This window comes from Betta splendens, chromosome 11, assembly GCF_900634795.4.
Source record: "Betta splendens chromosome 11, fBetSpl5.4, whole genome shotgun sequence".
NCBI lineage: Eukaryota > Metazoa > Chordata > Actinopteri > Anabantiformes > Osphronemidae > Betta > Betta splendens.
This window is the reverse complement of record NC_040891.2, coordinates 463,957-480,347: the sequence shown is the minus strand read 5'-3', so window position 1 is coordinate 480,347 and position 16,391 is coordinate 463,957. Positions and strand designations below refer to the sequence as shown.

Genomic DNA, 16,391 nt, shown 5'->3' with positions numbered 1-16,391 from the left:
CTGACTTTGTGAGCTGATGTGAGAATAACAACAGCAAAACCAAAGTACACTGTACTCATTCACTTACTGTGTTATTAAAATAATCATCACAAAAAAAATCTCTCATAATCTACACTGTGTAGTACTCAAGACGTTGTAATACCTTCATACACATATATGTGCAATACCTCTTACACAAATGCTGTAAATATGCTCTTTTTTTTATTTAAAATTTAATCGAGTGCCTTGTTTTGTTCTGTTTTGTTTTTCTTGCACAGTAATACTGTTTTTGTTTCTATCCTGTTTCTGTCTGTTGTTTTGTTCAATGTCCGATTACTGCTGCAAACAAAATTTACCCATTATGGGTATAAGTATTATCTCAGAGCCTATATATTGTAGATTGAGAAATAGAGAGCTTCTGCAAATACAATAAGCCTCAAAGTGTTAAAACATATACTGTTTGAAAAAGAGGCATGGATGCAGGTGCTTTAACTGAAGCTTTATTTCCTTCTGTTTATTCAACACAGATACAGAACTAAAACAAAAAGACAACAAACAAGGGAAGAAAAAAGACTCAGTCTTCAAGACACCAGGTGTACCAGATGAGAAAAGATGGAAAACCAGACTAAAACATTAATTCCAAGGGCTGATCTTCAGTAGGGTCTTAAAACCACAGCCTGACAGGATGGTGGCATTTCAGGGTATTCAGCTGAAAAGACATTATGTAAGATAATTAAAGACTATGCCTATGCCTCAGAGACCATTCAACAGGGATCTTAATCACTAAAGCAAATTTTACGTCATAGAATTGTTTTAATATATTCTGCTTATAAACTGTTGCTAAGTCTGCAAGCCCAATTACACATTAAGTGTTGCAGGCCACGGTATTTAAAAGTGAATAAATGCTTACGGTCTATTTATGTATGCAAGCTCCTTGCTCTGAAGTAAAATATTGTAAACTTAGCACTACTTACATAGACGTCATGTCATTTAGGGCATGGTCCAGTTCCTCACTGATGGCTTTGTACTTGAGTTTCTGTGCATACAACTCATCTGCGCACACACACACACACACACACACACACACACACACACACACACACACACACACACACACACACACACACACACACACACACACACACGTGAGACTGTAACTCTATAAAAAAAAATGTTCCCAGTACAGTGATTATAAACATTAACCTATTTCTGTTGGCTTTGTTTAGGTATTATTTATTTATTTGTACGTATGTTCCGTGATCTACAATTGCCGTGATAACTAAACCACTAATTTGGAGCCCACAACAATCATAGTCATTGGTGTTCTTTGAATGTTGATGGGCGCTTCATGTGGTTAGAATAAGTGGCTGAATTTGTTCCCTTCTAGTAAAGGATGTTGCTGGAGGGTCCTGTAAGTTATAATGTTAAACTCTGTCTGTTCTGAATCTAAATCATAATATCAGTCTCAACATTGTGTCTGTCAATGTTGAGACCATGAAGGACAATGTAATCAATGTGGACTGTGCACTCTAGGGAACTGTTGAGAAAATGTTTTAATAAGATAGCTTACATCTTATACCTTACACACCAATACTGAAAAAAGTCTCAGGAGCATGGAAAGTTTATAAAGAAGGGATCAGACTTGTGACTATAAAGGACAATAAGACTGCTTTGGTGTATAGACTTGTTAACTACAGGTCCAGATTGTTTTCTGGAGCAGTTCCATCTGCTCCAGCAAACAGGAGAGGAAGAAAGTGGACAAGGTTCACTTGGTGGTGATCTGGACACAGTGCATGAGATGGGTAAGAGAGAGGTCCTGGCTAAATGGACATCCATTCTGGAACATTAGTCTCACTCAGTGCAGGACCCACTGTCTGCTCTGGAGAGCAGTTTTAGTGACATACTGATCCACTGTCGCTGTGTAAAAGAGGGATTCCACAGATATTGCCTCCCTGCTGCTTTCAGACTGTATAGTCAGACTGTTAATTACCTCCCGGTCCATAACTTCCCCACTGCATCAGTGGTTATGTTGATTTCTTCTGTGCATTGATGTCTGTCATTGATGACAATCTATCTATCTTAAGTGTAAATCCAAAGTAAGTAAAAGTATAACACAGCAGCACTTTAGTTTATGAATAATAAATAACCTTGTGGCTCTTCTGGTGCATGCACAGTGTTACCATTTGATAAAAATATAACTACTACTAACTCCTAATAAATCCTACATGGTACAATTCTTTGTGAGATTATAGTGGACGTCCTACAACAAGGAAATACTAGTTTGTGCCTTTTTCAGTATCAAATGCCACTTTAACTACTAATAAATCCTAAAATATATAAAGTTTCACAGTTGTTTAATAGGGGAGAGCTTTATCGTATGTATACAATGCGTGGTACTTTTTTTTTTAGCATGGGTGGTTTAATAAAGAATGAGTGATTGATGGCTGGACTGACTGTAGTTTATTATTTGTTGGCTGACATATGCGTTTGTACAATTTTATGCACCTTCAGAATATAAATTCTTCAAACATAATTGCATTGCTATCTAAATAACATATGACTCTTTTCTATCATCTGAAAATTTATGTTGGTATTATCATAGGTGGTATGACATGACACACCCATAATCAGTGCTATAAAATGCATTGTTGGGCTTCTCTGCTGGACACAGTCAGTTACAATAGCCAATCAGAATTCAAACCTTATTTATCCTAAAATGACTGAAGGGAAGAAGCAATATATTTGATGAATATATGATGAATATTCATTTAGGTAAGACTAAGTAGGATGTCATTATGACCAACACTACAGTGGTTACTGTAAGTCTAATAGAATGGGAAAATTAGATGAAAAAAGAATGTTTGACAGTACCTTCCAGATCATCAATTGTCTTTTCCAATTTGGCTACAGATCTCTCAGCAAACTCAGCCCGGGTTTCAGCCTGATGTTGAAGTACAAGTAAAGAAAAAAATATATATTCAAGATGTGAAATTGTGATAGACACAAATCAAAATCTGTGTAGCACACAATGACTATACTGAGATGGTTCACTGTAAAGGGTCCATTTACGACAATCAGGTATAATATTTTGATCACCTGTCTAAAATTCTGTTCTCATTTCAGTGCCATCAAGAACATCAAACCGTGACTCCACAAGTCTCAGTCTTGCAAGTGTGATGGGGTCTTGTGAGATGTAGATCGGTTGCACAGTTGCTTGATTGGACTGAGATCCAGGGGATTTCTCTATTGAATTTTTCCCATTCACAAAACATTTTTCAATTGGCAATTCAATATGCAATTTGGTCATGTAATTTGAAAGTGCATTTTACATTTTGCAATTCAATATTAAAAGTGGCAATTCAATACCCCGTTTCATTAATCAAACGTTTAAATAAAATTAATAAATTGCATTTCATATTGTCATGTTTTTTGTTAATCTTTATTCAAATGGAAATGCATTTTGCAATTGATAATTCAATATGCTATTTGGTCATTTAATTTGAAAATGCATTGGCAATTCAATATGCATAATGAAAATGCATTCTGCAATTGGCAATTCAATATGCATTTTAAAAATGCGTTCTGCAATTGGAAATTCAATATGCATTTTAAAAATGCATTTTGCAAATGGAAATGCTTTATTAAACTGTTGATTCAATACCCAGTTTAATTAATTTAAAGTTCAAATAAAGACTTAATCAATTGCATTTCATTTTCTCATGGTTTAGAGGTGTCTTTTTTCAAATGTGACAGCAGACACCCAGAATGCATTGCATGATCTGTGAACACGCTCCGAGTCTCTAAATTAAAAAAACATCATTCAAACTTGATTGGCCGGGGTTAAACTGTCCTAACCAATTGGAGTCCACTACTGCAACTTCAGCAGACAGAATGGTGGAGCCAGCGTTGTAGCTGCCAAGTACCGCTGAGTCTTTTCTCACGAATAGAATAGAAATAGCATTATTCCTCCACCATCAGACAGGCCTGCATCATAATGGGTCACTTTTGCTGTGTCTGGCTACCAGAAGAATACTGCCATACGCAGACTGCAGTTAAGCCACGATGGAGATTATATTAGAGCAGGGGTTGGCAACTCAGGGTGGGGGTTACATTACACGGAACCGCTGAACATCACACCAAATCACAGTGGTGATTGTGGTGACAGGTTGATTTAGCTGCTACTGTTCAGAAAAAGCTTTATTTTCAGTGACTGCAGGATCAAATCGTGTTAATTTTTTTTGCAAATTTCACAATATTTTAGAACAATCAACAGTTAGCCCAAACAAGACTCAAGACAGGACGCAGAAGTTTAACATTTGATATTTTGCTGACAGAAGATTGCAGCAATTAACAGTGGAATTATTCACTCCTCACCCTCTTACCTACTTCCGTAACTAGAATACGTAATATGTATGCTTCCAGCATTCACTGTATTGACATTCAAATCTTTATTATTAAATAATACATATTCAAAATATTCAGCTTTTTAAGGTGAAGTGTACTTCCATTTAACCTTTTAGGTATTTTTCAAGTTATTAAGCTTTTTTCATAAAACCTTCCCCATTGAAATGAATAGAAAACCATTTTCAAATCCTCTTCAGCTTTGTCTTCTTTCATCTTTAACTAGTTCAGCATACTTTAAGCTACAGACACCATTTAAACTACAAAACAATCTTTAACTATTTAACTATTAATCTGTTGTTCAGCTTTTTAATATCTTTATTACTTTCTGATCTATAGCAGTTTAAATATCGGGTAGTTTTTGGAATTTTGAGCTTTTCCATTAGTGTGTATTGCGTGAGCTAGAGTGTGTAATGTCCCAGCAAGAGTGTGGAGAAACATTTTTTTAAGCCAGAACTCTAAAGACAGAGTCTTTAACTCGTCACTACAAACGCAGTTTTCACTCTATGAACAAAAATGTTTTCACTCATTCGTAGTCATACTTGTCTTCGTTTTAATGATATGGCTGGTCAAGCCCTCAGACCTATACTTTAGTCTGCCTCAAAGTGCAGAGAGTTCCAGAAATCCTCCCATAGACTCTAATGCATGAGACTTGTTCAGAGAAACACAGAAATATAACATTTAGCTTTAGTAGCACTATTTTTGCTTTTGAATGTGTAATTGTAACTAGTTAATGGGACTATTTTACAGTTGAGCTATGAAGCACACACCCCTCCTCCAAATCCTTTCAAAATAAAAGCACCAATCCAGATTTTTAGCTATAAATAGCAATATTTCTACCTTCATCTGGTTTATTATGACCAGTTATAGCACCAATCTAAATCTTTAGCCCAAGTAGCCATTTTTCTGTTTTTGACTGGTTAATAATGATTACTTAATAGGCTTTCTTTTAAAGTTTAGCCATTTAGGACGCACTATGTTTTGCTTTCTGACTGGTTATTTGTGAATAATTAATGACACTGTTTTCTGTTTAGCAAACACTTGCAGATGCTTTCTCCAAAGCGCCAACTTAACTCAATTTAAATTCTACTACTTCCTCTGTAGCTACTTTCATCTATATTAAATATTTTTACAACTTTGAGGTATTCTCTCAGCCCTTGAACGGAAAACTAATTAATAATATAGTTAGGCTTTTTGAGAGATTAAGGTATACTCCATCAAATTAACCAAACCTTTACACACTTTAATTCAAATTTAATTTTTAGCAGTGTTTTAACCTCAGCAAATATTTTTCAAGTTTCCTCAATTTGAAATGTAACTACTTCCGCTTCTTTTGCAAATATTCAGCTCTGTTTAAATAACTTAAAATTCTCATTAGATACATTCATGTATGCTTTACATGCTTTAGCTATTTTCAGCTATGTTTTAACTGTCTCAGCTACTTTCAGCAATTCATCACTAATACATTCAGCATGGAAGCATTCACTGTGCATTTTTCTTAGGAAATGCTTTATTTAGTTATTATTATTATTCTGTACGTTTTTCTGCATCTAACTAGTCCTGCATACTGGCAGCTACAGAAACCATTCACACATCAGAATATTGAGTTTTTTAGAGAACTTTGCTTCCATTTTTAAAGTTATTAAGCTTTATTCATCAAAATTTCCCCATTGAAATAAAAGGAAAAACATTTTCAAATATTTTTCAGCTTAGTCCTCTTTCAGCTTTAACTACTTCAGCATACTTAGAGCTACAGACGCCATTCAAACTTTAAAACAGTGTTCAGCTAATTAACTATTTAACAGCTTTTTAATATCTTTTATACTTTCTGATCTAAAGTAGTTTAAATATTGTGTGGTCTTTGGTGAATTTTCAACTTTTCCATTAGTGTGTATTGCATGAACTAGAGTCCGTGATGTCACAGCTAGAGTGTGAAGGAAAGTTTTTTTTAAGACAGAACTTCTCTCTTTACTCACTACAGCCACAGTTTGTAAGCTATTGATGTAATTTTTTTCACTTGTTTGTAGTCATGCCTGCCTTCTTTCTAATTATATGTATGCTTATAAAGACCTATACTTTAGTCTGTAGCTGCCTCAAAGCGCAGAGAGTTCCAGAAATCCTCCCATTCACTCTAGTGCATTTGGCTGTGAAACTTTTTCAGACAAACACAGAGGTATGACATTTTGAAATTGCCACAATTTTTGTCTTAAATATAAAATTCTTACCAGTTGCTCATCAACCATTGGCATTAAGTGAAGTTATTTTTTGAAAGCTATTATGGTTTTCCTGTAAAAGCCTGTTTAGCAGGGGTGCAACTATCCTTTCTCAGAGCAGGATGATCCTGCCTTTCACCTTCATGACAACAGCGCACCTGCAGCTTTGAGTAACAGGTCAAACTCCTTATGCTCAGGTAGCAGCTTTATACATACTACTGATTAGTTCATTACACTGTTTAGTAATTAGTCACACACTTACTTTAAATACTTTCAAAATAAAAACACCATTCCAAACTTTAATAGCACAATTTTTGCTTTTGAAATGGTAATTGTGACTAGTTAATGAGACTATTTTACATTTTAGCTATTAAACCCACACCTCCTCCAAATCCTTTCACAATAAGAACACCAAATCAAATCTTTAGCTTTAATAGCAATATTTCTGCTTTCAACTGGATATTTTTCTAAGACTCCTTTCAAAATAAAAGCACAAATTTAATTTATTATTAATTTATTTATTAGTCATTTTTATACCTCTGACTGGTTAATTACTGCTAACTAAAAAGACAATTTTACAGTTTAGCAATTGCACACACAATTTCTGCTTTTTGAATGGGTAATTGTGACAAGTAATGAGACTATTTTACAGTTTAGATATGAAGCAGACACACATATTTGTTTTTTCTAATATATTTGTTTATTTTTTATTATTTTATCATTTTTATGCCTCTGAGTGGGTAATGACTGATAATTAATAGGCCTGTTTTACAGTATGTAAATGTTTTCTTTCAACTGGTTTATTATGATTAGTTAATGAGTCTATTATCCAATTTAACAATTACCCACACAATCTTCTTCCATATACTTTCAAAATAAAAGCACCAGTCCAAATCTTTACCTAAAAATAGCAGTATTTCTGCTTTCAACTGTTCATTATAACTAGTTACGACTCTTTTTATTGTTTAGCAGTTACCTGCACACGTTTCCTTCAAAGCTCCAACTTTTTCCTTTGCAGCTTCTTTCAGATGCATTAAATTTTCCATAACTTTAAGCTATTCTTATATCTCTTGAACTTAAAACTCTTTCTTTACAAGTTGTTTTTTTTTGTTACATTTAGGTATATTGTGTCTTCCTGCATTTATAGCAAATCTTTTTCAACTTTTCTCAATTTGAAATTCAACTGCTTCAGCTTCTTCATTCAGCTCTGTTTAAACAACTTGTTCTCTTCACATACATTCATTTGTGCTGAAAATGCTTCAGTTATTTTCAGCTGTCTTAAGTGTTTCAGCTACTTTCAGCAATTCTCCAGGAATACATTCAGCATGGCAGCATTCACTGTGCATTTCTGAATGGAAATGTTTTATCTAGTTTTAATGTATTTTTTCAAGTCACGCAGAGCCACAGCATAAGAATGAACTAGCCACATGTGGATCCAAAGCTGCGGGTTGTCGACCCCTGTTTTAGAGCTAACGTCCTTAGGAAACATACAGTAAACTGCAAAGTATCAGAAGTGATGGAATTTACTGCTAAACTAATGTTTGAAAATAATCACTAATAAAATGCAAAAAAAAAAAATTAGCCTTTATTTTAAAACTTGATTTTAACTAAGACGAGTACCTCGAAATAGTAGCACACCATTCCTTGACAGTACTACGAAGTACACAACACATATTGCTGTATCATTTTGGAATAATCGTACCTGTACTGTAACTGCTACCACTATGTATTGACCCTTGCCTGCCTGACCACGAGAACGATTAAAACACCTTCCTCCACTAAGCTTGTCTCTGCTGTGCATGTGGGTCCGCTACCTACAGCGTTGTGACAGTGTGTAGATAAGTTAGCATTCTTATTTTTAATCTCCCGCCCTTCTTGCGTGTACCTCCATCTGTGACAGCGATCAAAGTGTGCAAAATATTTTCTCTCTGGGATTAATAAAGTTTTTTGAACTTGAATGATTTAAACCTTAAATTAATAAAACACTTTAAAATTCATGAAACCTTTTAATAATGCATTTCCATTTGCAGAATGCACTTTCAAAATGCATAATGACTTGCCAATGTCAGGCGGCTTGACGAATCGAACCCACATGTACGGCGTCTGTGTTTAATTTCCGCAACGGGATCCAGATACAAATACAGGACTTGCACAAACTTATGGTGTGTGGCAAGTTAAATGACCAAATAGCATGTTGAATTGTCAATTGCAAAATGCATTGCCATTGGAATAAAGACTACAAAAAAACATGACAATACGAAATGCAATTTATTAGGTGTTTTTATTTAAACTATAAATTAATGAAACTGTATTGAATTGCCAAATGTGAAATGCATTTTCAACTTACATGACTAAATTGCATATTGAATTGCCAATTGACAAATGTATTGCAAATTGGATTTTGAGTCTGAAAAACGTCCATATTTCTAGACCACAATATCAACACCGAATCATTTTGCTTTGTGGCAGGATGTGTTATACAGCTGAAAGAGGTCAAAGATGCCAAGGAATACTGCTTCCACCATGTCATCAAGTCTGTAGTGTTGCTTTGGCATGTGACATGTGCAATCATACTGCCTAAGCTGACTTGACTTCTAATGCACCTTCTTCACATGTTGTAGCATGAGCACCAGACCAAACTGTGATTCACTGTGCATTCTGACATGTGTCTATCAGAAAAAGTATTAATTTCTTCAGCCATATGAGCAAATGTTGCCCATTTACTGGCTCAGACCACTTACTGTCACAACTCGTGTCAGTTCCTGTTTTAATCTGAAAGGACTTCCTGTTCTCGTCTCAGCTGTTCTCATCCTGGTTAACCATGCACACCTGACAATAATCAAACAATCAGACTCAGTCCTTAAGCACCACCTCAGCCAACAGTCAGACGCCAGATTGTCGAGTCATTGTACCACTATCCAGCGTTCTAGTCGATTGTCCCATGTTGTTGATCCTGCCTGCTTCTGACCGCCGATTCCTGCCTGACCCGTCTCTGTACCTTCGCTTGGATATTGACCTTTGCACGACCGTCTGATCAGTGAGTTTGTCTAGCCCTTACCTGTACCGTCGCTGAGTTTCTCCGTGTACCGAACCATTGCCTGCCTCCTGGACTTGATCTCGTCTGTTCCTTTCCTGTACTTAATACTGAGCCATCCTGTGTATGACCTGGACTGATTGACAACGTTTGTGCAATAAACCCTGATTCACTCCTCAATACTCCTGTGTACTGTGCATGTGGGTCCGACACCTGCCCAAGTCTGACAGAACAATCTGGCCAGAAATGGACCCAGCCAGTACAGACAACCTCCGTGCGCAGCTCCTGGCTCAGGGGCAGCGACTCACCGAGCAGGAGGAGAAGACTAATGCGGCGCTCCAGAAGCTAGCCGAGTGTGCGCTTCGGCAGGAGAACGCGGTAGCGGGATTGAGGGAGGCGGTGAACCGATTGACCCAGGGCTCAGCTGGAGAGGCGACTCCGATCCAGGTCACCGCACTTGCGGTAGCAATCTCGGCCGCGGCAGCTCCCCTGTCTGCAGCTCCAGAGACCAGACTGGGAGCACCTACGCGGTTCCTCGGGTGAGTCTGGAGACTGCCTTTCTCACGCAGTGTGAGATCCATTTCGAATTGCATTCGCCTGCATTCCCCACGGAGCGATCCCGAGTGGCGTACGCCATTTCGCACCTGACGGGAGACGCGGAGGCGTGGGCGACAGCGGAGTGGCAGAACGGCTCTCCCTGTGTGTCCACTTTCGCCACCTTTTCGGTGGCGCTAAAACAGATATTCCAGGAGGTCACCCTGGGGCGCGAAACGGCGCAGCGGCTGGTGAACATCCGGCAGGGCGGAAGATCCACCGCCAAGTATGCCATTCAGTTCCGGACCCTGGCGGCGGAGGCCGGTTGGGATGCCACTGCGTTGGGTGACATATTCATTCGCGGCCTCTCCTGGCGCGTCAAGGACTGCCTAGCGGCGAGAGATCTGCCCAGTGACTTAAACGCTCTGATCGCGCTTGCTATACAGATCGATCGCAGGCTGGGGAGCACCGAGCGGGAGCACCATCGAGAGGAGAGACTGCGAGAGGACCGCCGACTCCGCACCGCGAGTCCCAGGAGGGGACAACGGGAGCTTGGTGGCCAGCTCAATCCGCGCAACCCGGAGGCAGGACAGACGCCGGAGGAGCCGATGCAGATCGGGCGCACACGACTCACGGAGGAGGAGAAGCGGCGACGAAGTTCCCACCGGCTCTGCATGTACTGTGGGCAGGTGGGACATTTCGCCATGAGCTGTCCACTAAAAGAGCAGGCTCATCGCTAGCGCGGAGGTTAGCGGTGAGTCGAACAGTCCTTGGCAGCGCCTCCGCTCGCTCACTTCCTACAGTCACTTTAATCTCCAGAACCCGTTCCGTCCAGCAGGCGGTGCTGATTGACTCGAGCACCGATGCCAGTCTGATGGACGCAGGGCTGGTAGAACGGATGGGCATCGCCACTCTGCCTTTGGCATCACCCGTGGAGACGGGGGCGCTGGATGGACGGCGACTCTGGAGGGTCACACATCATACGGAGCCGGTAACCATGACATTCGCAGACGCACATACCGAGAGAATAACGTTCCTGGTGGTAGAGTCTTGTTACCACCCGGTTGTATTAGGACACACCTGGTTGAGGTTGCATAACCCGACATTAGATTGGCGGAGTGGGGAGGTGAACCGATGGGACACGGACTGTCATAACACGTGCTTCCAGCTTTCGACTATTCAGCCGGAGTTGGCGGTCGCAGCAGCCGCAGGAGAGGAGGTCCAGGAGGCAGATCTGACAGGAGTCCCTGAATGCTACCATGACCTCAGTCCAGTATTTTGTAAGTCCAGAGCGACTTCTCTGCCCCCCCACAGAAAGCACGACTGCGCCATCAATCTGCGGCCGGGGACTACTCCACCCAAGGGGAGACTCTACCAGCTCTCGCCTAAGGAGAACCGAGCCATGAAGGAGTACCTGGACGCGGCCCTCACATCAGGAATAATCTGCCCTTCCTCTTCCCCTGCCGGAGCGGGGTTTCTCTTCGTTGGGAAGAAGGACGGCTCATTGCGGCCCTGCATCGATTACCGCGGTCTCAATGACATAACTCATATCAGAGACTCATATCCCTTACTATTGTTGTCCTCTGCTTTTGAGCTGTTGTCAGGGGCCACTCATTTCACTAAGTTGGATCTCCGCAACGCGTACCATTTGGTGCATATCCGGGAGGGAGACGAGTGGAAGACGGCGTTCAACACACCGAACGGGCACTATGAATATCTGGTCATGCCATTTGGTCTTACCAACGCTCCTGCCATCTTCCAGGCATTTGTGAACGAGGTGTTGGGGCCAATGATCAATGATTTTGTCTTTGTTTATCTCGATGACATCCTTGTTTTTTCCCGCTCCAAGGAGGAACATATTACACACGTCCGTCTCGTCCAGAAAAAATTACTGGAGCACCGTCTGTTCGTAAAGGCAGAAAAATGCGAATTCCACGCGGACAGAGTCTCGTTCTTGGGGTTTATAGTCTCATGAGACAAGATCGAGATGGCCAGTACCGCAGAGTCGCAGGGAGGTGCAACGCTTCCTGGGGTTCGCGAACTTTTACCGTAAATTCATCAGGCGGTTCAGTAGTATTGCGGCCCCATTACATGCACTAACGTCAATCAAGACTGCGTTTCAGTGGACGGCAGAAGCAGAGGAGGCGTTTCAACACCTAAAGCGCAGTTTCACAACGGCACCGGTGCTGTGGATGCCTGACCCACAAAGGCAGTTCATCGTGGAGGTAGATGCCTCCAATTCAGGAGTAGGGGCTGTTCTATCGCAGAGGGACCCAGCAGAAGGTAGGCTCCATCCATGTGCCTTCATTCCCCGAAAATTGTCAGCAGCGGAACGTAATTATGACATCAGTGATAGAGAGTTACTAGCCGTAAAAGTAGCGCTGGAGGAATGGAGGCACTGGTTGGAGGGTGCAGACCAGCCTTTCTTGGTGTACACAGACCACAAGAATCTGGAGTATCTGAGGACAGCCAAGCGGTTGAATTCACGTCAGGCCCGGTGGGCTCTATTCTTTAGCCGTTTTAACTTCCACCTGTCATATCGCCCCGGTTCAAAAAATGTAAAACCTGATGTGCTATCTCGTCTGCACGACTTGCAGCAGGACCCGGCGGAGCCTGAGCCCATCCTACCAGCAGGGTGCCTGGTGGGTGCGGTTGCCTGGCTGGTGGAGCGTCAAGTACGGGAGGCCACGCGAGACCTTCCAGCTCCACACGGTGCCCCACCCAACTGACTGTTTGTGCCACCAGACCTGCGAGGGGAGGTGATCCACTGGGCCCACGCTTCAGCAGTGAGTGGACACCCGGGGGCTCCACGCACCACATTCAGGGTAGGAGAGTGGTTCTGTTGGCCAACCATGAAAAGGGACTTACAAGAGTACGTCGCTGCCTGCCCCACGTGTGCCATGGGCAAAGCCTCCCACCAGCGTCCGGCGGGCCTGCTCCAACCCCTGCCGGTGCCACACCGCCCATGGTCACACGTGGCGTTGGACTTCGTGACCGGTCTACCACCCTCCCAGGGAAACACAGTAGTCATGACGGTGGTAGACCGATTTTCAAAATTGGCCCACTTCGTCCCGTTACCCAAGCCGCCATCAGCCAAATTGACGGCTCAAGCTATGATGGAACATGTCTTTCGAATCCATGGATTCCCAATAGACATCGTGTCCGATCGAGGGCCCCAGTTCGTCTCGCGCTTCTGGCGGGAGTTCTGCAACCTCATCAGGGCTGAAGTCAGCCTGTCATCGGGGTACCACCCCGAATCCAATGGTCAAGCTGAGCGGGCCAACCAGCAGCTTTAGGTGGGACTACGGCTCCTCGCCTCCAGGAACCCAGGATCCTGGTCCAGTAAGCTGGTCTGGGTCGAGTTTGCCCACAACACTCTGCCCTGCGCCTCGACCGGTTTAACCCCCTTTCAGTGCGCTTATGGGTTCCAGCCGCCATTGTTTCCCGCCCTGGAGGAGGAGGTCCACGTTCCGTCGGCACATGCGCTGGTCTGGCGTTGCCGTCTCACTTGGCTACGTGCGCGGAGGATTATGCTGCAGTCCCAGGACCGGTACAAGAGGGCGGCAGATCGCAAACGGACACCAGGTCCAGAGTACCAGGTTGGGGACCAGGTCTGGTTGTCTACCAGGGACCTCCGTCTACAGTCTCAATCGCGTAAGTTAACGCCTAAGTTCATTGGTCCATATACCGTGTCACGTGTCATTAACCCCGTCTCTGTGAGGCTCTCCTTGCCCAGAACCATGAAGATCCATCCCACATTCTACATCAGCCTTCCGATCTTGCCCCATGGTTCCCCATTACCAGCCACCTCCACCTCCCCGGGTCGTGGATGGAGGCCCTGCCTACACGCTTCGGGAGCTCCGCGACTGTAGGCGCCAAGGACGGGGTTTCCAGTACCTGGTGGACTGGGAGGGGTACAGGCCGGACGAACGCTCCTGGGTACCGGCCCGGGACATTCTGGATAAGTCCCTCATCAGGGAGTTCCACGGCGCACACCCCGAGGCCCTGTGCATGTGGGTCCGACACCTGCCCAAGTCTGACACTTACGTACTGTAGAGCAACCTGCGCCTCACAGGTAAGTAAATGTGCCTTGCCTGCCTATGACTCCAGCCCCCAATTCTCGCCCTCTAACAGGTTCAAATGAAGAGAGGATCATTGTTATTCAGTTTACCTGTCAGTGGTCACAATGCAATGCCTCACTTTTTTCTATATTATATTGTAAATAAAGAGTTTACATTATTAAAAAGCAGTCCTTTTTAATTATTTACCTCTTTCAGCTTGTCAGTCAGGACCTTGATTTCTTCCTCATATTTATCTTCTTTTTGAGAGTACTGGCGAAAGAAAGAACATTATCTAGATTAGGGCTACAACAACGAATTGACGAATCGATAAATCGGCAAAATAACGCAGCTGCTGACGAAATGACGAACAAGACAAACCAAGTGACAGCAGAAAAAAAGCTTTGCCCTGTTTTCTTCAAATGCGTTGCCTCAAAGCCAGAAGGAGCCCAGGAGTCTCTGTGGAGTTTAGTTATTAGTTCAAATTGACTGGAGCTGCTGCAGATCTTCACGTTGGAACAAAACTCTAAGCTTGCTTTGTTTATTGATAGTTTGTATATTTTGGATATTGAGTTTTATTATTCAAACTCTGGATTTTGTGTTTTGTTTGAACCTTATAGGGTCCATAGGGTTAAAGTGTCAAAATCAAAATTTTGTTTTAAAAAACCCTAAGGAATTTCTAATAAACAAAATATAAAATAATATATTTTTTAAATTTTTATTGGAATAATCAAAAAAAAATAATCGACAAATTGATCCATCCATCCATTTTCCATACCGCTGAATTCCATATGCGGGGGTGCTGGAGCCTATGGCCGAGAGGTGGGGTACACCCTGGAAAAGTCGCCAGTCCATTGCAGTGCAACACACAGACAGACAACCATTCACACACACACACTCACACCTATGGGCAATGGAGAGAAGCCAGTCAACCTAACCTAATGCACGTCTTTGGATTGTGGGAGGAAGCCGGAGAACCCAGAGAGAACCCACACAAACTCGGGGAGAACGTGCAAACTCCACACAGAAAGGCACCAGGGCAGCCTCCATCGAACCTAGAACCTTCTCGCTGTGAGGCTACGGCTACCCACTGCACCACCCCATCAAATTGATCGATTATCAAAGTAATTGTAAGTTGAAGCCCTAATCTAGATACACACACTGCTATTTATAAGGCATTAGGAACTCAAGTTACTCACACACAGGAAGTGAGCTGATCTGAGCACTATAGTTTGAGCCTACCTTCTCAGCCTGGGCTTCCAGAGATTTCAGGTTATTGGTAACATTCTTCAATTCTTCCTCCAGTTCAGCACATTTACTTTTTTAGATTTATATCAGGGAAAGAAAGACCAAATAAAAGTTAGCACAATCAGATTAGTTTAAAAGTAATAACAAATATACATTGATAGATAAGTAAATGTACAGAAATAGTGGTATTTTTTCTACACTTACTTGTAGTGTGTCTAAAATGGCCATTAAATATAAGAGGAAAAAGTGAAATACTCACGCCTCAGCAAGCTCTGCCCTCTCCTCAGTACGCTCCAGCTCTCCTTCTACAATGACCAACTTACGAGCCACCTGAACAAATGCAATGTACAGTTAGATGCAGCATCTCTCTCAAATCGTCATCAGTTTGGGTCAGCTCATCAGTTACCACTTAAAAAAACCAAGGGTGGATATAAATATAAATATGGCCTTATTTTACAGATAGATCTGTTCAGTGAACAGCATTTTCCCAGCACTCATGAGATGCTTCTCAGGCTTTTATCACCGCCCCTTTCTGCTGTTGTTAGATATGTGAATATTCCAACAAACATGTCCACCACTGTTTTTAGCACCCCAATTCCACCAGATGGTCTGGTGCCATCTATATATATATATATATATATATATATATGTATTGTTAAAGACCTCAGGGTCCGTTTGTGTCTGTGTCTGCGTCTACGGGTCTGAGTGAATGAGTGAATGACAGATGGCGGGCAAGCTGGTGGTTGGATGATGGAGCGGGAGATGGTTTCCACCATCATGGACGAGGCGGCGGAGGATTTGGAGTTCATTGGTCGAGGCAGCAACGTTGCAGGATAAAGGGACGATGGCCTTGGCTCACCCCGAAGTCTTTTGTGGGTGTTTTTTTGTTCTGCACTGTAAATACACTCTAAAACTCATGGGTAG

The 16,391-nt window shown here is 42.2% G+C and overlaps 1 pseudogene; it reads right to left on the bottom strand.

The window, feature by feature from the left end:
- Nucleotides 1-457: 457 nt before the first annotated feature.
- LOC114865948 (tropomyosin alpha-3 chain-like) overlaps nt 458-16,391 on the bottom strand; it is a 47,079-nt pseudogene continuing 31,145 nt past the window's right edge.